At 38.3% G+C, this 24,192-nt stretch overlaps 1 protein-coding gene and 1 pseudogene across 8 annotated transcripts in view; one reads left to right on the plus strand and one right to left on the minus strand.

The window, feature by feature from the left end:
• Window positions 1–24,192, plus strand: part of Nrg1 (neuregulin 1) — a 986,545-nt gene that overhangs the window by 433,179 nt on the left and 529,174 nt on the right. The gene's annotated exons all lie outside the window — the stretch shown is intronic.
• LOC101970605 (S-phase kinase-associated protein 1 pseudogene) lies at window positions 14,221–14,693 on the minus strand (annotated as a pseudogene).

Here is a 24,192-nt window from a genome sequence, read left to right on the forward strand (position 1 = left end):
TGTGAAAAGAAGAGTGAACTTGGGAGGCAAAAACTCATTCTTTTATGTTGGCCATATTCATCTTCTGATATGTCTATCAAATATCTAAATGGAAATGTCATGTAGACCGTTTGTTCTCTAAGTTTTTAGTTCATGGGAGAAATACAGAATGGAGGTGAATTTTGTGAGCCTAACAGTTTGTGTTAACATAGACAGTACATACAGATGGGAAAGAGAAAGGAGCCCACGACAGAGCTCAAGGGCATTCTGACATTGACATATGAGACTACAAAAAAAAAAAAAAAGCCATCAGAATAAATTAGGATGGGGCAAAAATAAAGGAGAAGAAAACTAGAGGGTGTGGAGGAAGGCACATGGGTGTGGTGTTTAGAATGTTTAAATGGGGAGGAGAAATGGTCATTTAAAAGAGTGATGGAATTAAACGCAACACAGAATAGAAAAATATAAATAAAATAAAAAAATTTAAAAGACAATTTATGAGTCTTTTCACGTCTTTTTCTGATCTTAAAATCGGAGTTTTTGACTCTTTTTCAATGCTATATAGTGAACAGCTCTGAGAAATGTAAGGTACTCCTCCAGAGCAAGAGAACAAGTGCATTGGCTATTAAGTACAATAAAGATAATATGTTCCTCTGGAGCAAAGACCAGACAGGCTTACTGCCCATTATAAAATATTCAGGTTCCTAAGCACATGGTTTCTATTCCAAAATGTGTGGTCTTCTCCATATTTCCAGGAGAGAAATGGGACTCAGGGAGCCAGAACAAATGCTAACACTCTGACTGCTGCTTTTGTTATAATACAAAGTATTTGATCTCTAACCCAAAACTTTCATATCCTCTGCTGGCATCCATGAAACAGTGGCAGGTTAACTTTGCCAGTAGAATAGGCTAAAATCTCACATCCTTCACTGTTCTACACAGATGACAGACAGTTTTGATTGTTCCCCTGAGATCTGTGGTCATGATGACCTTTTTTTCTGCAGCAGTATTCACTGGCTCTGAGGCAGACATACTGCAGGTAGATGAATTTATGGCTTAGATCTTGAATATGAGTGGCTTACTGAATGATCACACAGCTCCTTTGAAATAGTGATCGTGTCCTACCACCGGAGTGTGCAGTACCAAGAAGACCAGTATTCAGACACTGGTGGATAGTATGGTAATAAATATGCCAGCACATTTAGATATTTCCAGAAGTTACTAGAATATCAAATACTCACTTGTTACAACCTCATTTTATATTCTTATACTTCGATGGCATAATTCATATTAAAGCATTGGGCCTTATGTGATACCCTAATGTTAGTAGTACTTCACTGAACCAAAGATTATGACCTACATTTAATTAAAAGTAATAATTCATAAATTATGATACATTTTTAGGGCATACAGGGAAGTAATTACATATTACAGAGGAATACACTCTATATCTGATTTATTAGGTTGAAAATCAATAAACATGTTTTTCTTTTTTTATAAAGATGATTTAATTCATGAAATTTAATTGAGTTGAGGGAAGTTCCTTTGTCACCTGGTTGCCAGTGTCTCTCTGTATAAGACTATTATTCCTAAAAGGCAGTTAAGTAGATATTGTCTATAAAGCAATTAAGTGAAAATGACATTGTCTCTGCATAGGTGCAGTGCATACAGATATAAGGTACTGTGGGATTCTGAGTACTTGACAATCTGCTGTGTCCTGCCGTGAATTGTACAAAGGGAGAGCCATGTGTGAATCCAGTCTTGCTTCTTAGTTTATACTTCCTCTCCTACACTTCCTCTTTCCATTATTGCCTCTGATATACACAGGCACCCTAATCTCTCACGTTCTGGTTGGCTTGTCTCCATTTGCGTACCAGAAAATTGCCTTCCCTCCCTTCTGTGAGCTGCTGCAGGCCAGTAAGTATTTATTCACTTCTAGTCTGAATCCCCTCACTCATTCCTAAGTGTCTGTTTTGTACGTAGTTTCTTTGCCAGAAGCAGCCTTTTATTAAGATTGAAATTTCCCTAAGTTTTTCAGACACGTAATATTTATCTTGTGTCTGCTTGGATTTTTTTCATTGTTGAAGGGTTTAGGAATAGACAGTGGATGATTTTGATATTGTGGAATTATATCTTATGTCCTTGTTGGAGAAGAGAGGAGGGTCAGAAAACCCCATCAAAATTCCTCCTGCCTTTCTCTCCTACCATATCCAGCAACTCTGCCCCCGTCGACAGAGCCAAATAGCAGTGACCCAACCTCAGTTATGACAGTAGTATATGGATTTAAACTTCAGGAGCAATATACACTAGTGGAATAGATAAAATATCTAATTATTACGCGGAGGACAGAATGTGTCTTTGTTCTCTACCGGCGTCCTCATTTAAGCTCAATACTCAAGACAAACATCTGAAGTTCACCGAGGCAAGGGGATACAAGCAAATTTAGGATTTTTCCTCCAAGACATGCTGCCAACCAGAAGATGGCTTTGCCCAGGCAGGTGCCTGAAATGGTAACCAGAGTCTCTTGGTATACGCAGTTCTGCTGGTACAGAGCACATGTAAGTTCCTAGGCCATGTGGGTGGGAGAATCACAACTTTTTTTTTTTTTCAGTACTGTGGATCCATCCAAGGGTCTTATGCATTGTAAGTTAAGTGCTGTACTGCTGAGACATATCCCCAGTGCCTCACAATTTTTAAAGGAAGAAAGACTGAATCTTGTCTTCCTTAAGCCCTGGCCATGTAGTTTTTCAAAAGAACAAATGGATGAGTGAGTGAATGAATGAATGAATCAACCAATCAATGGTTACCTTCGTATGACAAAAGAGTCCTTTTTTTATAAGTTATACTTCATGTATGTATACCTTTATTTTATTTACTCATTTTTTATGTGGTGCTGAGGATCAAACCCAGTGCCTCACATGTGCTAGGCAAGTGCTCCACCACTGAGCCACAACCTCAGGGGCCCCCCACCCAGTCCATGATATTTTGACCTCAGGCAACCTTTTTGGCCACGTCTTCCATTTGCCACTTGCTCGGTAACCAGGTACAGCCAAAGAGTTGAATTTTCTACGGTATTACTCCTTCTCATAATTGCATGTGTTGGTATAAAATGTTCCCTCTGTTATACCTATTTCCAGCACATGAAATTTCATTCATCATTGAAGGTCAAGTTCAATTATCTCTTTGAGGAAATTCCTACATACCCTCATTTTCCCCTCTACTACTTATACTTTCCAGTGTTTCAGCTGTCAGAATAAATAAACCTAGGGGAGAAGATCTGCTTAACGGCCTGGTGGATGACAGAGAATGGAACAGAAAGGAGAATCACATAGCAATTCTTTCTACTGGCACAGTCGTGAAACCAAGATGAAAAGGCTCCTGGGTTTTATTTGACCAATCATAAATTGTCATGAAACAAAATGAGATATTATGACCTTTTCAACCCTGGTAAAGTAAAAAAAAAATGTTGAATGAAATATCACTGTTACATAGATACAGATTTTAGAAATATTCGAGGCGTGTTTTTTAAATGTAGAGGCCAATTATAGTAGATGTGTTAATATGTCAGTGAGCCTTTTAAGAAGGGTAAAATGTATACACTTAGCTTTACAAAGGTAAGATTCGTACATGGCAGGTTGAGGATGTATGTTTATGTCATGTTCACAATGTATGATAAACTCGTTAACAAGAATCACATAGCTTACTGTTGGTGACACTAAATGTCTCCTGAGTGTCATCATTAATTCTCCCTGTCTGAGGTGACCATGTAAGGTGTTTGTATGTAGCTGGAATGCGTTGTATCCAGGGTTCCTAAGATTCATTGGCTCTAAGTTTTGTGGCCACAAATGCAATGGGATGTTGATACTCCTGCCCCTGTTTGGTACCATGACAGATGATGACAAGTACCCTAAAGACTAGTGGGTGTGGGTATTCACGTCAGGAACTAGTCCTTTTCCTTAGAAAGGAATTACTTGAACACTGTAGTTCTTAAGTCTTTAGCAAGAACCCTGAAGGTTGGGGCAGTGTTTCATGGAGATGGATTTCTTTCAGCCCTACTTAAGACATTCATTTAATGTCTGTGATGTCGCCAGGCAGCTGTGTATCATGTGTTTCCCTGCATGCAAGGATTCCGCTGACACTCAAAGTCTGTAATAATCTGAATCTTGCCTGCCTCTCCAACTTTCATATTCCTGTTCAGTAACATCAGTGCTCTGTTTCAGTCAGGGAGCTCTTCTTCCTGTCATACCCATTTCTCTTCATTGTCCATGTCTTTCCCGCCTCCTGACATGCGCTCCCTCCTCCCTTCTGGCTATCAAGTACTTCCAGGCACAGCCTGGGTACCCACAGTCCTCACCTGCATTGACATCTCCGGAGCACTTCAGCACTCTTGTCCTGTCTCTGATCTTGATTATAACTTACATTCTGATCTATCTCGAGTCTAGGTGCCATTTCTTTGTGCCTCTCTTTCTTTTTTGATCATTTTTTATTCCAGTAGTTAGTACTTATGAGTAAGTCTTATTAGCATCCCAATCTCTTTCAAAACAGGAAATTTGTGTTTTGACTCTCATGTGATTCTTAAGAAACTTCACATAGGGATAACAACTACATAGTAATAGATGGATTTATAAATAAGTTAAAAAGGAAATTAAGGCCAATGGGCCATTCCACAACATGATCAAGAGATGTGATACAGGCTGCCAAGGGATTATGAAGTAGTCACTCTATATAACTAAGGTTTTAGACTCAGTACAGATTTGCCACTAGCTTTTCAGCATTATTAGCATCCATTATAGAAATGTTAATGTAATCTTCACTAAGAACTGCTCAGACTTTAAAGAGACACAAATTATGTTTTCATGTTTTCTTTTTCCTTTTGTGTGTGTGTGTATATATATATACACACACACATATGTATTTTGTATATATGTATGTATATATACACATATACATGTACACATATATGTATATACATATATATATATACAATACATGTATGTGTGTGCATGTGTGTGTGTGTGTGTGTGTATATATATATATTTTTTTTTTTCCAGAGAAGCATTTCACAAAACCCCCCTGTTGGTGGAATTATCTACCAGCCTATGTCCACCAATATGGTGTTTGTCAGATATGAGGAATTTGTAGAGTGTAGTGTGCATATATTTACATATCCAAAATATTCATGACTTTTCCTCTAATACTAAACAACATTTTAAAAATTTATAACTGTCTCTTCTGGCTAACAGTCGGCATAGACATTTCATTTGTTCTGTGGAAACTTGTTTCAAAATCTTTTCTAGCTCAAGGTGTGCTGCATAGTAAACAATAAGAAACTTTGATAATGCCAGCTAATACAACTCATTGCTTTTCCAGTGTGAAAGTTAAGGATGGCTGCTTGATTTCCATGCTTGATTCTCCCAACACTGTGAACTCTGTTCGGGGAAGTTCCCACTGCTGGAGTTGTGCCAGTGATCTCCGGCAAACTCCAGTGGAGCCTCTGGACTCTGTGGCCATCCCTGAAAGTGGCTGTTCTCTTCCATCAGTTTCCTGGGCAGACCATCAAGCCAGCTATTAGGGTCTGTTTGCACTGCATGAAAACAAACTTTAATGTGAAGAGATTTACGGCCTCCCTAATTAAATCCCCAGGAGTCTCATTCTGCCTGTCTCCAGGAGTTTTTGAACTGATAGGGGAAATGGACACCTAGTGGGTCTGTTAGAACAGATCATTTTAGCATGCTGAATGTCTATGGACTGAGGATGATGATGGTAACTTTATGTGTGTGTCTTCTCCTGTGTTTTCACTATTTCCCTTCATGGGCCATATAGGAGAACTTGTCTATCCTTGTGCATGTGAGAGTTAATTCTTAGCCTTCCTAAGCTGTATAATCTTTCTGAAGAGCACAAGAGAGCTTTGCTTTGGAAAATCTATATTTGGCCTGATCATTTCTACCCTCACATGTTGTTAACCTTAAAAGCACAAATGTAGACCAAATCTACATGCATCGGGTTACTAAGCATATGATTAGCAGGGAGAATTCTCTTTCCTGACTAAGGATTGTCAGCTGTTGGTGCAGAGTAAATCTGCCTACTAATTAGAAGGGCCGGAGTCTTAACTACTATTGAAAACCACTAGCAACTCTTTTTCTTACAGACAGGATTGGAACACAGAACAAAAGAAAACCTCAGTTTTGGAGTGTTTTTGATTCCTTGTACTTATAAATTGTTCATTAGGCCAATGACATAGTATAAGAATTTGTTCTCTGACAAAGAAACAAATATTTTTAAAATGATAAGAACGTATATACTAACACATACACACAAATAGAGAATTATGTTGTCAGGCATGTATTTTGTAAACTGTAGATTCCAATGGAGAGGATGCCTGTTAGAATATGGATTAAGCACCTAAAGGCATTCTTCTATCTGTGTTATACTTAAAAAAGAAAGAAAGAAAGAAAGCAAAGCTTTCTATGTACTTTGACTTGTCTTAGTATGGTAAACATGAAGGAAAACAAGCTTGTGTTTCATCTTCTGTAAAGTGCCCAGACATAAGTGCTTCACCATTATGTGTGATGTACAGACTTTGGATGTCAGTTGGTAGCTGAATTCCCGTGACCCTCCAGCTTCCAAACTGCAGCTCTGGCAGCTTTGGGACAATGGAACCTATGAGACTTGTGTGCTCGTGCCTCTGACTGGCAGCTCACCATGCAGATGCCCTATAGTATACACTACTATGATCTTTTTATGGAAGGAAATATTTCTTTGCCTTCAAAATGATTTGCATGTACACCAATATATCTGGACTTTCGTACTAAGAATAAATCGTACAATGTATGAAAAATCAGAGTCATTTAGGATTCTTGATATTGAGTTATTGTGTATCTAAATGATTTCACTAACAGCTACCATACTGCAAGTGTACAGGAAGTAACTGTTCTGCACTACATTAGGAGCTCCACAGAGGCAGGGACCTTATTTTCCTGGTTCACTGCTATTTCCCAGTATTTCTACCAGGCCTAACACAAACTCTTACTACTCCATCGAATTGAAATGAATTGTAGCAATATGAACTGGGTTCTACATCAGATACTAGCCCAGCATGTTTCTCAGGGCACTGCTCTGGGGTCAACACAAGAACAAAGCCATGAAATGTGAGGACAGTTAGGGCAATTTCATGAGCTTGGTCACTGCCTCAAGCTTATACTTCACAAGCATTTCATCCAATAGGGCACCCACCTTCTCTTCTTCCAAAACGAACAGGTCACACCCATTGAGATTAAAGCATGCACACACACAGACACAGTCACTTTCACACACCCTGGAACTCTGCTAGTTGTATCAGAAGCAGTAATAATTTGTGGAGAGTTGCTACATTGGCTTATCAGCGAAGGCTTGATCCCATTGTGATTTTCTTCTTGTTAGGCCAGACTCCATTAGTCTACCTGCTCTTGTGTACGGTACTGTTTAATGTCCATTTCCCCTCCCGGGAGTCCATGATCTTCTCTTTGTGGAGCTCCAGTAGGAAAAACAGCTGGAATAGGGAGCCTGGTTTAAGCCCTCTGAGGAGCAAGACAACCAGAGCAGACCAATCAGCACTGCAGACTGGGTGGCCCAAATCACACAGAGGCATCTGGAGATGGTGAGAGAAGAAGCAGGGCTGCAAGCAGATCAGGGTCTTCTGGAAGCTTCTTTTGTCATAAAGCAAAAGACAGTCATTCTGAATAACAGTGTAGGGGAGAAAAGAAGAGGAAGTAAAAGAAGACAAGGGAGAGAGTGAATGAGAGAAGAAGGAGAAAGGGAGAGAGGAGAAAAGGAAGGAAAATAGTTGGGACCAGAGAAATCCTTTTAGTCACGGAGATCGGAAACGGTTGTCACTGCAGGTGGAATTTTTAAATGTAAAAACAGCTGCATTCCTTGTGTGTATTTATGGAACTTTGTGTGTATGTACACATGACGCATGTGTATGCGTGTGTATGTGTGTGGAGGGAAAATTGTGTGCCTGAGTATAGCACTGGGCAGAAATTCTTGTTTTAACATCTGGAATCTAGCAGAGATTTGCCTAGATTCTCATCTGTTCAGGACTTCTTACTTCAAATGAGACTATCTGTCTTGCCTGACAGGATGTCTACTTGTCACTGGGCAGAGAGATTCCGTGAGATGGATTCAGGAATTCCCTTCATTGACTCCAAAGGCTGGCACCATTCTTAGGATTCTGCTGTCTGTTTTTAAATATTGGTCTGTGCTTTCCTTCAACTAAAAATGCCAAACTGGGCCGAATTCCTCAAGATGCCCACTTCATTAAGCACATTATGCATCAAATCGCTTCATGAGCACGACCAAAAATAATGTAATCATGACAACAGATTCTCAGTCCTATCCTGTGTTGACTTTTCTTTATTCAGTTGTAGTTTCTAAATTTATTGGTAAATTTTCATGAGAGCGTGTATATATATTTGTGAGTTTCTGTGTCTTTGTGTGGTTCTTTTCTGAAACAGAATTTGAGTGGAGAGTACTGCCCTGTTCTCCTTGACTTTTAATTTTCCATCTCCCATTTTTCTCCTCTGTTGGCATGCCAGTGACAACAGAGCAAGGCTGCCAAGATCCTATATTGGACTGGTTTTCACAGTCTTTGTGAGACTGGGAGACATCTTCATCTGCACAAAGATACCTGGCTTAGCCAACCAGGTAGGAAAATCTGATAGTTTAGACACAACTAAATTCAACTAAGTCCTCAATCTTTCCTTCACGCCTGCTCTTTGCTCTAACGATTGGGCTGGGAAGGTACAAGGAGATAGATTTCAGGAAATAGATAAAAAAAAAATCAAGGGGAAACAAATTACTTTGTAGTTTTCTGGAGAACTTGAACCAGAATTTACTTGGTATCAACTTCTAATTTCTCTGCCCTAATAAGATGGATGTTATTTTTAGGGGCTTTTTTCTCCCTCAAAACAAAGCAAGTATGTATCTAAACATAAAAGGAATATATTTCCCATAATGAAATATTAGTACAGTTTTAGTTAGTCTTGAACCTCAGGTTTGTTTGTTTGTTTTTTCTTTTTTTCCCTCTGTTCAATGCTCAGCCTGGAATACATGACATCGGCCATAGCATCCCTTGACCTTTGTAAAGAAATTAAACTGAATTGTGCACTTGCAAAGTGTCCTGCCAAGGTCTGACTGACATCAGTTTGTGCTCCACTTCTTAAGAATTAGTTCTAGGCATGGGACTGTGTCCACCCCAGAGGTCATGCCTTTTTCTAGTTCTTATAAAGATGCTGTACTGGGCCAGCTCTAAAGGTACATAAATGACCGAATCACCTGAGTTTAGAACATCTCATGTATTAGACCATGAATGCCTTCTTTTACCTGCATAGCATTAGGATGTTTGTTATCATTAGCAAGATGAGGAATACAGATGCACTGATGTGTTATCTGGTGCCCTCTCTTTCCTAAAGCTGACGAATTCTCTGCTGGCTTTAGAAAGTTGGAGCATATCCTCCAGTTCTCTGGGCACCTTTGGTAAAGCATTAGGTGCCAGATGCTATCTCCATGATGATAGTTTTTATGGGAGTCAATACCGACATTAGCAAAGGACTAATGTAAATCTTACCTTGGGTCAAGCAGAGTAGAAACAGCTAGACTGATAATGTCTTGCGTAAAGTTTAAGCACCTAGGAATTTGAGGTGTTTATCAAGGACATATGAGGAAATCTATTCAGTCAGTGCTGCTGGAGCAAAGTGCAAAGTCACAATGTTATTTAGCAGGACATTTGTGAATTCAGCTAGGAGAGGGAAGCTCTTTAATTGTATGGGAAATGATCCTCACTTGTCTCTTTGAGTGACTGTCATTGATGTCTTTGTAATAAATCTTGTAAAAGGTGGTAAAGAGATTTTTATTTGGAACCTGACCATAAGTTTCTACTGGCTAGCTTAGTTTCTGTTAAGGAAAAAGACAGACCTTGAAAATACTCCCCTGAGGATGCATCCTAGCCATAGGTTCCAAAGCATATCATTCCACTGGTTTACTCTTCTGCTTCCTCCTTATATACATGAAAATGTTTACAGAAAGGTAAACTCCACAATTATTAGGGATCACCAATGAATTTAAAAATAGCCCACACCTCCCCTAGGCTGTATTGACTATCAGCAGTGCAGATCTGTACTTTGTAGAAATATTTTCCCTGAAGAGAATTGCCACTTAAGATTTGAAACCTTTAATCAGAAAATTGACCTTTCCTAGAAACTTAATTTTTCATTATCACTATCAAAGGATTGCTGAAAGCATGATGAAGCTTCATGATTTGGTGGAAATAATTTTATTATAGAAAGGATTTTTTGTTATTGTTACTGTTAGTCTAATATAAATGGCTTTCTCAAAAAGGTATCATTTAAGGAAGTCAGATCCTAAGCCGACGTGATGAAGAGTTGGGTCTACTTTTTGTTCTATCAGGTGCAGAGTCTCTGTTCGACTGCCTAACTCTTTGATCCACTTGAGTTGAGTTTCAGACATGATGAGGGATAAGGCTTTAATTTCATTTTGTTATGTATGGATTTCCAATTTTTCCAGCCCCATTTGTTAAAGAGGCTATTTTCTTTCCAGTGAATGTTTTTGGCACCTTTGTAAAATACGAGAAAACTGTATTTATGTGGGTTCATCTCTGTGACTTCTAGTCTGTGCCATTGTCTGCATGTCTGTTTTGGTGCCAGTACCATGCTGGTTTTGTTACTGGAGCTCTGTGGTATGTTTAAGTTCTGTTATTGTGATGCCTACTGCTTCACTCTTCTTGCTAAGGATTGCTTTTGCTATTCTGGGCCTCGTATTTTTCCAAATGAATTTCATGATGGCCTTTTCTAGTTCTTTGAATATGTCATTGGGATTTTAATAGGAATTGCACTAAATCTGTATAATGCTTTTGATAGTATGACCATTTTGACAATATTAATTCTGCCTATCCAGGAGCATGGGAGATCTTTCCATCTTCTAAGGTCTTCTTCAATTTCTTCTTTTAGTGTTCTGTAGTTTTCATTGTAGAGGTCTTTTGCCTCTTTTGATAGGTTGATTTCCAAGTTTTTTTTTTTTGAAGCTATTGTGAATGGAGTACCTTTCCTAATTTCTCTTTCAGTAGAATCATCAATGATGTATAGGAAGGCATTTAATTTATGGGTATTGATTTATATTCTGCTACTTTGTTAAATTTATTTATTAGTTCTAGAAGTTTTCTGGTGGAATTCTTTTGATCTTCGAAAGATAGAATCATGCCTTTGGCAAACAGTGATAGTTTTAGATCTTCTTTTCCTGCTCGTATCCCTTTAATGTCTTTCTCCTGTCTAATTACTCTGGCTAGAGTTTCAAAGATGATGTTGAGTAGAACTGGTGAAAGAGGACATCCTTGCCTTGTTCCAGTGTTTAAAGGGAATGCTTTCAATTTTTCTCCATTTAGAATGACGTTGGTCTCGTGTTTAGCACATATACCTTTTACAATGTTGAGGCATGCTCCTCTTATCCCTATTTTTTTTTTAGTGTTTTGAATATTACTCCTAAAGTACAAGAAGTAAAATCAAGAATCAATAAATGGGATGGATTCAAGCTAAAAATGTTCCTCTTAGCAATGAAAGCAATCAATAATGTGAAGAGAGAGCCTACAGAATGGGAGAAAATATTTACCACCTGCACCTCAGATAGAGCGGTAATCTCCAGGATATATGAAAAACTCAAAAAACTTAACACCAAAAAAATAAATAACCCAGTCAATAAATGGGCTAAGGAATTGAACAGACACTTCACAGACCAAGAAATATAATTGATCAACAAATAAGTGAAAAACTGTTCAACATCTCTAGCAATTAGAAAAATGCAAATCAAAACTACTCTAAGATTTCATGTCCCTCCAATTCAAGCAACAGTAAGTGTTGGCGAGGATGTGATGGAAAAGAAACACTGATACATTGCTGGTGGGACTGCAAATTGGTACAAACATTATGGAAAGTGGTATGGAGATTCCTCAGAAAAGTTGGTATGGAACCAACATTTTTATCCAGTTACCCAAAGGACTTTAAATCAGCATACTACAGAGATGCAGCCACATCAATGTTTATAGCAGCTCAGTTCACAATAGGTAAACTATGGACACAACCTAGGTATCCTTCAACAGATGAATGGATAAAGAAAATATGGTATATACATACACGATGGAATATTACTTAGCCATAAAGAAGAATGAAATTATGGCATTTTCCAGTAAATGGATGGAGCTGCAGAATATCATGCTAAGCAAAATAAGCCAATCCTAAAAAACCAAAGGCCAAATGTTTTCTCTGATATGTGGATGCTAATTCACCATAAACTGGTAGAGGTTAGGGAAGAATAGAGTTACTTTGGATTAAGTAGAGAGGAGTGAAAGGAGGGGAAGGAATAAGGGGTCGGAAGGATAGTGGAATGAATTGGACATTATTACCTTAGGTGCATATATGACTACATGACCAGTGTGATTTTACATCATGTAAAACCAGAAGAATAAGAAGTTACACCCTATTTATGTATGATGTCAAAGTGTATTCTACTTTAGTGTATAAGTAATTAGAAAAAAATATTATAATGGTATAACTTACCATTTCTTTAAATACTTATTATTTGAAGTAATCTCTTAATTTGTAAAGAAGACCTTTTCTTTTCTCCAAAATATTGTCCCAGAAAAGAAAAACGCCATTAAAAAAGTGTGACACAAAAAAGAGCAAAAAAGGGAAGGAAAAAAGATTGAGAGATTATCATCACAATTTAACCAAAAAATTACATGCCTTGCAAGGCATAAAGCAAGATGTAGGTACCAATGATTTCCTTTTCCCCTCTGCACTTCTCCTTCCCCAGATCCCTTCTTTCTTTTCTTTTCTTTTTTGACATACATTTTGGCAGAGGCATAGTAGGGGGATACACAGATTAGTTGGTCCCCAAGGAACAAAAACCCATGGTCTCATGAGCACTGCAGTCCCTCCAACTCTGGCCACTGAAATCTGCTTTAGAACACATCCATTGTAAGCCACGCAGAGAAGCCCCTGGCTTAGGGCCTGGGAACATTATTCTCTTTAGTTAAAAGTATGTGTGCACAAGAGAGGAGAGGCCCTATAAGAGAGGAGAGGCCCTATTCGGGACAAGGATACAAGGAAAGAAGTAGAACTGGTGGCCTACACTTTTTGTGAAGAATTTGGGTCTCATTCTGGGAAGTGACTAAACCATAATGAACATTCTAGAATGCTTGGCAGCCTGTGTGCTATATTATGAAACAAGTGGAGATTTCCTGGGATCAATTCTCTCACCTCATCTTTCTGGATCTAATTCTTCCTAGGTGTAAACTCACATGATCTGGCTGAGCTTCCTTTTTTAAGGGGTCTGAAGGTGATCAGGTTATGAAATTACTTCACAATGACAGTGCTTTTAATGTGCTTGTTACCATAAAAGGTTTTGTTTTGTATTTTAAAAAGGGAATTCCAGATATATATTATTCCCTCAAAAGATAATTTTTAAAAAAAAAAAAAAGTGTTTTCAATGGAAAAGCTAGCAAACTGTCTATTTACATTTCTGCCCTGCAAAAACACCAAGTGATTGGTTAGTAACTGTGTCTCTAGGCAATATATTCCAAGTGGAGAATATTGATAACAATATTAATTGATTCTAAACCAAAGTCTTGGGGTTCAGTTAAGGGACCCTGCTGCATTCGGGCTAATCAAGGGCAGGTACTGCTGGACTCTTGGAGGCAGGTGAACATCCTAATAGCCCCACAAAGAACTTTCACTTCAAGTAGCCTTTCTCCAGTTTCTAACTCGTCAATGAAGATAACATTTAGATAATTCTGTCTCAGAAAACTTTCTGAAAGTTGTTTTATTTACGATGCCAACTTTTAAAAGCCCACTAAAGGCAACTGGAGAATAAACTAGGCAGAAATTGCTTTATGAAAAGAAGGAATGCTCAAAATGCCACTTTCTTTGGAAAAAAACCCATGGTTCAGTTTTATTCAGGGTAAAGATAAAGGAAACTTTCACTCACATTAGGAGAATCTCAGCCGTAGAGTTGGATTCTATAGTCAATCTAGGTGCAATGAGGATGAATATTAGATTAACACAATTGATTTGCTGCTGCACGTGTTTATTGTCTGTCTAATATCGACAATCATATACAGAGCAGGGCAATTAGTATCCAGAACAGTCCTCACAGTGTTGCAGTGTTGAGCACAACGATTTGCATCTCTCGACACCACTAGTTCTCTTTGTGTATGTGGGATTCCTCCTCTTTAGTAGAGTTGTTTTGGATATCAGAGGTCTTGTCAATCTCCCCAGGAGTTTTCTCTTGATCATGGTGAGACAAGGGTCTTGCCTGTAACATCAAGCAAACCTGTGATGTCTGAGCAGTTTGCAGCCAGAATAAGTTCAGAAAGTATTCCTCCTTCAACTTTCAGGGATTCTTGATCTCAAACAGGGATCCCATCTGTCTGTTTTTCTTTGTTCTCATCATCCTCAGGAGGAGCTACGTCATTCTTAGGGTGGGTGGAACAGTGAATGGCCTTTTAAAATATTGCTGCATTAATGTTTGGTAAAGAAACTCCTTCCTCATCTTTTCCCATCCCTTCCAACCTCATGTCAGTAGTCAACAGGTTTTTTTTTTTTTTGACTATTTCTACATCAACTTCAAATATTCTCTCCATCAGAACTCTGCCACTTAATGGAAGCCATGGGGTTCAGTCTCAGGAAGGAGCAGACAAGAGCAGGGTGGTATCTACACAAGGATGAGAGAAATTACAGATGCAATGCCACTAAAAATATAAGGTTTTTTTTTTTTCTTTTTGCTAGGGATACCAGGGATTGAACTCAGGGGCACTGGACCACTGAGCCACATCTGCAGCCCTATTTCATATTATATTTAGAGACAGAGTCTCACTGAATTGCTTAGCACCTCACTTTTGCTGAGGCTGGCTTTGAAATGAAGACCTTCCTGCCTCAGCCTCCTAAGCCCCTGAGATTACAGACGCGGCTCACCACATCTGGCTGAAAAAAAATGTTTTGATAGAGATTTCAGTGCAAAGAGCCAGAAGAAGGTGACACATGTTTGAATGACAGGCTATTCATGCTGACTCTTAAAGAAAGATCATTCCATTGGGCTCTTTATTAAAGGATTTCCAGCTTGCCTGAGTCATTTATTCTTAATTTCAGGTGTCGGGCTGAGACCTAAGATGTGCTACTTATGAAGGGTTTGGATTTCTTATTTACTTTTTGACCTTTTGAGGGATGTTGCATAAAAATTGAAAATTAATTGGTAAAAATTGTAAATTAAGTAAAACAAGCATGGTGCCAATGAGAAAACCTTGATTTCCACATTTCACTACTCTATATGATATCCTGTTATTTAATTTTCTAAAACTTCATCATCTGTTTTTTCAAACAGAATGTTAAAAGAAAAAAAATAAAATATTGCTGTTGAGAGTTAGTAAATGGCTCCTGATGAATGGCCACTCTTATTCTGTTGGTAGAAGTATGAATTGGTACGGTTTTATGGAGCAAAATTTAGCAATGTATATCAAAATAACACACTTTGGCCAAGTACTTTCCCCTTCCTGGAATCTGGTTTTATTCAGCTATTTTGCTGCTTTGACCAAAAGATCTGACAAGAACAATTAGAGGAGGAAAAGTTTGTTTAGGGGTTTCAGAGGTCTCGGTCCATAGATGGCTGACCTATATTCTTCAGGGCTCAAGGTGAGACAGAACCTTTATACTTGTTAAATAGGCATTTAATATGGTCCCATCCATAACAGAAGAATGTGGTGGAGAAAACCAGCTCAGGACATGATGATAAATGATGTTCAAGAAGCGGGATGGGGGGAGGGGGGAGGAGAGAGAGAGAGAGAGAGAGAGAGATTGACTCTACTAGCCAAGACAAAATATATATTCCAAAGGCATGACCTCAGGGACGCAACTCCTGCAGCCACACATGGCCAGCCTTCAGTTACCTCTCAGTTCATCCCAATGAAGGTATTAATTCACTTATTGGATTCCAGCTCTTATAACTAAAAACACTTCACCGATGAACCTTCTTGCATTGTCTCACCTATGGGCTTTAAGAGGACATATAACAAATGTATTCTAAGTACTTGATTGAATAAGTGGAAAACCAAATGTCTTCTTGAAGATATCCACTACAACTTTATTGAAAATTGTGAAAAATATAGAGACGACCCATATGTGTCAATACAGAAATAAACTAAATTGCATATGAAACTATACATCTAAGAAAAGACAATGCCATCATTGAAAAGTCATAATGTACTGGTAATTGATTGGTAGAAAATTACCATATTGTATTAATGAATGAATTAAAAAAATTGTAGAATGGTATTGTTCTGCTAAATAAATGCCCCACCAACCAATCCTATTATACTAAGCAAAACGTGTATCTCTGTCACCCCAATCTTCCTCATCTCCTGTACCTAAGCAATCATGAAGTCCTTTTTACTCCTAGTGTCTTTCAAACCATCCATGTCTCCCTAGTTCTACCTCTGTTCCCTGATCCAAGCTTGGCATTCTCTTAATACTTGTTAAATAGGCATTTAATATGGTCCCATCCATAACAAAACTTTCTACACATATGCCTTCCCCTCCCTCAGGAAGAGACAGGTGCTTGAGGGAGATTTATCAAATTGCTAACTGTGGTTTCCTTTTAGGTAGTGGGATTCAACATTATTTCTATGTTTTTATTTAAATGTCTCCATATTGTTTGAAAAAAAAAATTATACAATAATGAATAATTTACCCCTCTCCAGAAATAAAACTATCAAGAAATGGGGATAATAATCATTATTCAACCATTCTCACTGGATAAAAATAATGCTTTAATAAATGAGTGTCTGTGAATGTCTATTGTAATGTGAAAGCAAAGTTGTTTTGCTTATTGTGAGCAATAATAATGTGTAAATAACCATGTCTGCTAAAATTTCTTGAATACATAGCACAGTGTTTGTGTACCTTAATGTGCTCAGAGTTTGGAGTAACCCTATAATACTATTATTAATATCACTATTTACTTAGAGAGATATATAATAATATTATAATATTACCAAATATACTATATTGGAATTCCCATTTCACAGATGGGGAAACTGAGGCAGAGGTAGATTAAATTGTTTATCCAGGTGGACACTGATAATGGAGCTGAACCAGGATTCAAACCCCAACAGTCTGTGCCCAGGGTATGGACACTGACTGCTCTGCCATAATCCTGTCACTCTGAGAAGTGGCAGAGGTAGAACTTAGCTTCCCATATCAGACTCTTCCAACTGTGAAACTCCCCTCAAGGGAGTTTCATAGAGATCTCTTCACCACCTCCGTTAACTTGGATTTTCAAGCACGGCTGAATGATTTGGGGACTTAGATCGAGCCATGTGATCACTGTTGGAAGAAATTTAGTAGATTATGCCTTTAAACCTTAGAGGTGGATGACATGGGGAGAAAGGACTAGGTAATAGAGAGATGCCGTTTCATTGATTCTTCACAGAACTCCAGGAGGCGTTACTATTTTCAATTGTGATCATAGATAAGGAAACTCAGATGGGGATTTATTAAGTAATTTGCCCAGGCATTGACAGCCGTGAAGTCATCGAGTCCAGAACCACAGCCCAGAAGCTCTGTGTTGTACAGCATAGTAATTAAGAGAAAAGACTTGGAAAAGATAAATAACTGGGGACTGATCGCAGAGTTAGGTGGAATAGTTATATTGATGTAAATCAAATGACATCGTGAACCTCTGTTTTCTCATCAAGATGAGAGTGACAAAAATTTTCCTGCTTTTAAAGAGAAGAATTTTAGTCACTCTGTGTGTTCAGTGTTGCAGAAGCATCATAAGCAGTTATAAAGGATCACAAAGAATAAGATAAGGCTTAATCTTTAAGAAGCTTGGACTACACATTTCTCAGAACTCAATCACCTGTCTTATGTTTGATTTACAATGTTAGAATAAATGCTGACAATTTCTTTCCCATCTCAGTTAGTACCTTCCCTGTCTTCTGAATAGAACATGTGCCCTGGGGCATCTGGCCTATGCTCCTGTAGGCCTCCTGGTCTGCAATGCCTTCCCAAACTGAATCAGCTTCAAAGTGCGACTTCTCTGACCACTTCAACCTGAAGGCATGCCCTTCTGGTCCCAATGTCTGTAGTACTGAACAGGGCATTTAATACAGATTCTCTTGGAGTTTCTGGAACTCAGTGCCTCACTCATGCCGGCCAGCATTCTACCTCTGAGCTAAATCCCCAGCCTCACTTGAAGTTTCTTTATAGGATATATGGATTTTCTTTAAAAAGTAAGTTATAAAGTCTTTAATGCTCAGATATTTGTTTGTATCCTCATAGCTCATAGTACGGGAGACAGTTCATATCTGTTGATTGTTTTGATTTTAGAGGAAAAAGGAGCAAGAATAAGGTAAATGGACATCACTTAACAAGAACTTCATATAATTATCTCACTGCAAAAATGAATTAAAACAATTTTCTTCGCTCAGTTGGAATAGAAGAAATTTACCTTCCCTATATCTCAGTGTCACAATTTGGAAAATAGAATTTGGCCATATATTTTGTCTACCAGGGTTGACATACAGAAACATGACGAACAGTTTTAACCTCTTTGGAAACATAAAATTCAAGGGGAATACTAAGTAAAAGGACTGATCAATATGGAGCTCAGCTTTAAAATTCTTTCATCTACTAGTGCTGGATTTCTTGGCAGTACCAGCAAGAATGAGATTTTGAAAAACAAAATCTTATACGTGTATTGATTGAATTTATTAAAATGCTTTATTACCATATCCATTTAATTATAAGAAGGCATTCTTATATGTCAAATATAAGTCTCGAAACAAATGACAATAATGCAGAGTAACAAAGACTGCACAGCATTTGCAGACAGCATCTTTATTCATTTTTATGCGCACAAAAGAAACAAACAAAAGGTTGAAAGCCTTTTAGAGTGATAAATGCCACAATTCAGTGGAAAACACACATTTTAATTTGAAAACATCTCTCACTGAGAGTGAGTTTGGCAAGAGGGGAAAGAACCTTGGTGCTATAATCTGAAAGTATGTGTCCCTCCAATATTAATATGTGGGAATGCCAATACGTGGCATTACAGCACTAAGATACGGGGCCTTTGGGAAGTCACTAAGTCATGGGGCCTCTGTTCTCGTGAATGGATTAGTGCTCCTATAAAAGAGGTTGAAAGGAGCACCTGAGTGTCTTTTGCTTTTGTGCCAATTGTCATATGAGCCATTATGAAGCGGAGAGAAAGCCTTTACCAGACACTGATTCTGATGGTACCTTGACCTTGAACTTCTCAGCCTTCATAACTGAGTGAAAAGAACTTCTGTTACGTATAAATTACCCAATCTAGGGTCTTTTGGTAAAGTAGCACAAATAGACTTATGTACATGGCCCGCAGGCTCCATAGTATCTCAGTATCTTTGAGGTTATCCAGGACCTAGACCTTCAGATTCAGTGTATGTTAAATTAAAAGGGACAGGTATGTATAAAGAAATGCCCCACCCTCTCTTTATTGAAAATTGTCCTCTAAATTGTTTTCTGATGGTAAAAATGAAACAAGTTAGAATTTTTTTGTGTGTACTTTCAAAATGCCACTCGTTGTCGACCTACTTAGGCGATTTGTGTTAACGTGGAAGATGGGATGTACTGTGTTATCTTTGTCATTTTTCCAGCTGTAAACTTCATGGGGGCCAGAAATAGAAAAAAATAAAATAAACTGGGAACTTGCTAGGAAGTCTAGTCCCTTAGCTTAGTAATAGGTAAGGGGTGAATATATGGAAGGGAATGCATGTCAACCAGCATCAAGACAGCTGGTGCAGAAGTAAAAGTCAACCTGAAAAGAGCTGCATATGACCCAGAAACAAGGAGAGAATGACATGATCAGAGCTCAGGGAAGTTTCTAGGAATTAGAGATTAGATCATAGCTTGACACATCTGGAAGATACCTGGTTGGAAGTTCTGGCAAACGTCTGAGAGAATGGCTAAGAGAATGCAAAGGAGGAAAACAAAACCAAACAAAACCTTAAGGACTTTGCTAATTAATTTCCATTGAATATTCAGAGAACTTCAGTGTTGGGAAGGATTCCAGAGACGGTCAATGAAGGCCACATCTATCCACCAAACCTCTGCAGTGTTTGCAATGTGGAAAATAGAAGGACTTATCAAAGGAGAGGGGTAGAAATTCTTAACCCAATCCATAAAGGCCTTATCCATGAGTTAGGCTAATTGAAGCAAAATGTAAGAAGACTCTAATTGTTTATAGTTTAGCTATTTATTCTGGGTCCAGAGAGCTCCCCAATTCAAATAATTTTTTTCACACTTTAACAATCTTAATTGTGCCTGTGCTATTCAGATATTCCATTAGGAAAAAAAAATTGCTAAATAATGCTAAAAAGGAGATGCTGTGATCTAAAAGTTGATGTGTTTATAAGGAGATAGCTCTTTGCTTTGTGTGTTGGTAATGGAAATTTGCAAGCTGCAAAGAATACTTATGGTCCTTCTATTTGAAGAAACCCTGATGGCTTTGCCATATATTTCAAATTAACTTGTATTTTTAAAGAGAAGTTTACAGATCTAAGAAACATATCTGAAAAAAGACTCAAAGCCCTGGGTTTAGTCATGTAAATACTACATTTTAAGAATATCTTGTCTATGCTTATAGCTCAGATAATATAGAAGAAGATCAATGATCATGAAATGGTTTTCCACAAAATTTCTTTAAATAGTAAACTACTTTGCTGCATGTAATCCAGACATTAATTTATGCAGAATACTTTCCATCAATATAGTTAGCATCCAATTGATAAGATACTATATGTTACAAGTTGATTTTAAGTGAGTTGTTTGGAATCCAGAGTAGTGTCCCAAAGAGAGAGTGTTGAATTGGTTAAAAACCACTGGTGAATGGTTCCACAAAAAACACACACTTGTGAGGCAAGTGAACTTATCACTTTCAAATAAAGCATATTTTAAAAATTAAATAAAGATACATGAGGCTTCTGTCTAAATAAATTCGTCTGCTATGATACACACATACACATAGAAATTAGTTTGCAATTTTAAGGGGCACAGGAACCTAAACTTATCCAGGAACCCAAGTTAAGAAGCCCATAGGGTAGAGGATACTAATAATTATATATAATGATAATTCTTTGGGAGACGCCATGCTATATTTCTGTCAAGCGTTAATGGAGAACGAGAGCCAGGGGGTTGTCCTAATTCTAAAAATTGAGCAATGCAGAATCTACAGAGGGGCAGCAGTGTTTTTTTTTTTTCTTTCTCCCCTTTGGTTTTTTTTGTTTGTTTCTTTTTTCTCTTTCTTCTTCTCAGATGGGTGGAAAGGAGAAGTGAAGAACAGGGATGGACACATTATTCCCCAAAACCCACTGATACTTTAATACATATCCAAGCCACCAACTTTTCAAATGTTAGTCCCAACCATAACCAGCCTGCTCTGTAATCACCTGACTCAATCCATTGCTTATAAACCACATTTCCCCTTTATTGTCCACTGGACAAGAACCTTCTTCTACTCCTTGGAATGAATGAATATGTCTTCTGTCAACAACGAGAAGCTGCTGAGGTATGAAGTGGGCTCTGGTACTTTCTCTTTCCTCCCTTCTTAGAATCCAAATGGGAAAGTGAAAAGGGCAGAGCTGCTAATGCTGACTACATTAAGTGTCTGAAGTAAAATCAAAGCAGGGCTGGGCATTGGGGGGATTTGATCAATGGGGATCACAAGTGCAGGTCGAAGAGATGCATGATGCTGGAGGGAAGGAGGTGGGGAGAGATGGGTAAAGGTAGGGGACGGTGCAGGGACCAGCTCACAGCCAGCTCCATAGGTAGGGGGAAAGAGCAACTCCAGCACGTAGGGCCCTTTATCTCTCTTAAACTATCGACAGCTTTCCCCTCTGTGATGTACCCTAGAAGGAACCACTGATCATCAAGAGAAGCAAGGCCAAGAACAGAAAGAATTCAGAAAAAGAGGTAGATACCAAGTTGGGCTACTGAGGACAAAGATGAGGGAAAAGGGAGCTGTGGCCACCTTACCAGCTGATGTCACCACCCTAACTCCAGGGGATCATTGGTGTACACAAATAGTATGTATTAGATGCATGACAAATGGAATCTCCCTGAAATTCTCTCATTAACAGCAAAAATATTGTGTACTATTTGTTTCGGAATTCAGAATTCCAATGAAAATCTTTAGAACATTCTTATTTGGGTTTGAATTTCCATGCATTTAAGGCATCTTAGATAATCTTATGGTTGGAAAACTTCAGAAACTATGAGAACACTAGGAAAGAAATGGACAATAGTATTCTTTGTTGGTTATAAACATAAGTCTAAAAACATAGTTTAAGCACAAGCACCAGAAGACCATTGGTGGTCTGAAAAATTTGGGTGGAACATTCAGAAACTGCTTAGTTCTCGGGGTCAGATAGATAGTCACACTGACTGTTGAGCTTTCTAAGTCAGCATAATAGAAATGACATGCTTTGGTCCAGTTATTGGGAACAAGTCTGGCCCAACCCATAATTTCAGAAAAAACAGCTTCTTTTGGTGAAGCTGTAGTCTTCTGAAACTCTCTGCAAGTTCTCTCTTGTCTGTTTTCTGTCTCTGATGAGGAGGATGGAAACCTATATAAATAAGTTAGGGTGTTCAAGCAACCACCAGCAGAAGAAAAATCAAGACTTCCAAGTAGTTGGGCAAGCTCTGAACCAAGTGCCCTATCTCTAGGTCATTTTGGGCAAGGCGGGGCAATGCTGTAATCTCTCTCCTTCATTCTTCCTCCCTACTCCTCCCTCTCTCCCCCTATCCTTCTAAGTCTGGAGATAGTGATACGAGAACCTGATGGTACTCCTATGCTTCCTGCTTCTCTCCTTTCCATCCCATTCTTACTTCATTTTACCCATTCTTGCTTTCTTCCTCCCCCTCTTCCTCTTTTCTCCCTCCTTCCCTCCTTTTCTGATCTCATCTTTTCTCCCTTCCTTTCTCCACAAGCCCTCTTCCCAATTTCCACCCATTTTTTAAAAATGTAAACCACTTTTGAATTCTAGCCATCTGTTAATACAAGGCAGTGAAAAATGTTGAAGTCACATCAAATTCCACTTGCTCTGCCAGTTAAAAATACAGATGCTTCCTGTTTTATGCTTTCCTCTCACTTTCTCTGGAGTTTAAACATGAAAATATGTTCCATGATAAAAACCAGCACATATCCCCTTTCATCAGGAAGCATATTCCAAACAATGAAAGGGGGAAGCTATTTTCCTAAGTCCAACAAGAATACCTGGACGTTGGAGGACTCATACAGAGAACCATAATTTCATGGAGCAAGAATATAATTATTCACAACTATCACATTTTATAGATGAAGAACTGAGATCGCAAGGGATTGTAATTGTTCTCATATGTGCTGTGCATCAACTTGCCAAAATTCACATCAGTTTACATTTTCACCCAACATGTTTGGGGCTAAATTGCTCCACAGTACTTTCTGCAATCCACAGTTTTCAAAAAAGGGTCTTTGACTACTGGGAAAAGCCAAATTATTGAGCAATGGAATATCAACTTGAAAGTTAGTAAATGTGCTGAAGTTAAAAAATAAAAATTAAAAAAAATTAAAAAGCAGGACTAAGACTTAAGACACCTAGGTTTGTCTCAAATCTGTTACTACCTACCTGCCAGACTTGGGACAAAAATTTCTACCCCTGGTCCACCAAGAGGCTAGGTCAGCTGATCTCTAAATTTCCTTCCAGCACTTTGAATCTTGATTTTTCCCCCTTCACTTTTCTGCTGATTCAGAGTAAAGAACCTTGGCCAAGTTATTAACTGCCATAAATCTCAATTTTTCTAAGTGCAGAGGAAAAAATAACACATTCTCTTGTTTTCCTAGCACAGAGATACTAAATGATCCTGCATTAAAGTGGAAATCTTTAGAAATTACATTAAATATTTTATATCTATAGACATTTAATTAGTCACTAAAGCTAAAGTAATATAGTGGCCATACCACTAGGTAGTGTGCCTGGCTCTGGTCATGTTAGAAGACACCGTATTGATTTTCATTCCTCTTTCTTTTCACTGTATCTTTGTGTGCATGGTGCTGGGGCTGGAAACCAGGGACTTCTTCATGCCGAGCCAGTTCTCTACT

The sequence above is a fragment of the Ictidomys tridecemlineatus genome, chromosome 14 (genome assembly GCF_052094955.1).
Source record: "Ictidomys tridecemlineatus isolate mIctTri1 chromosome 14, mIctTri1.hap1, whole genome shotgun sequence".
NCBI lineage: Eukaryota > Metazoa > Chordata > Mammalia > Rodentia > Sciuridae > Ictidomys > Ictidomys tridecemlineatus.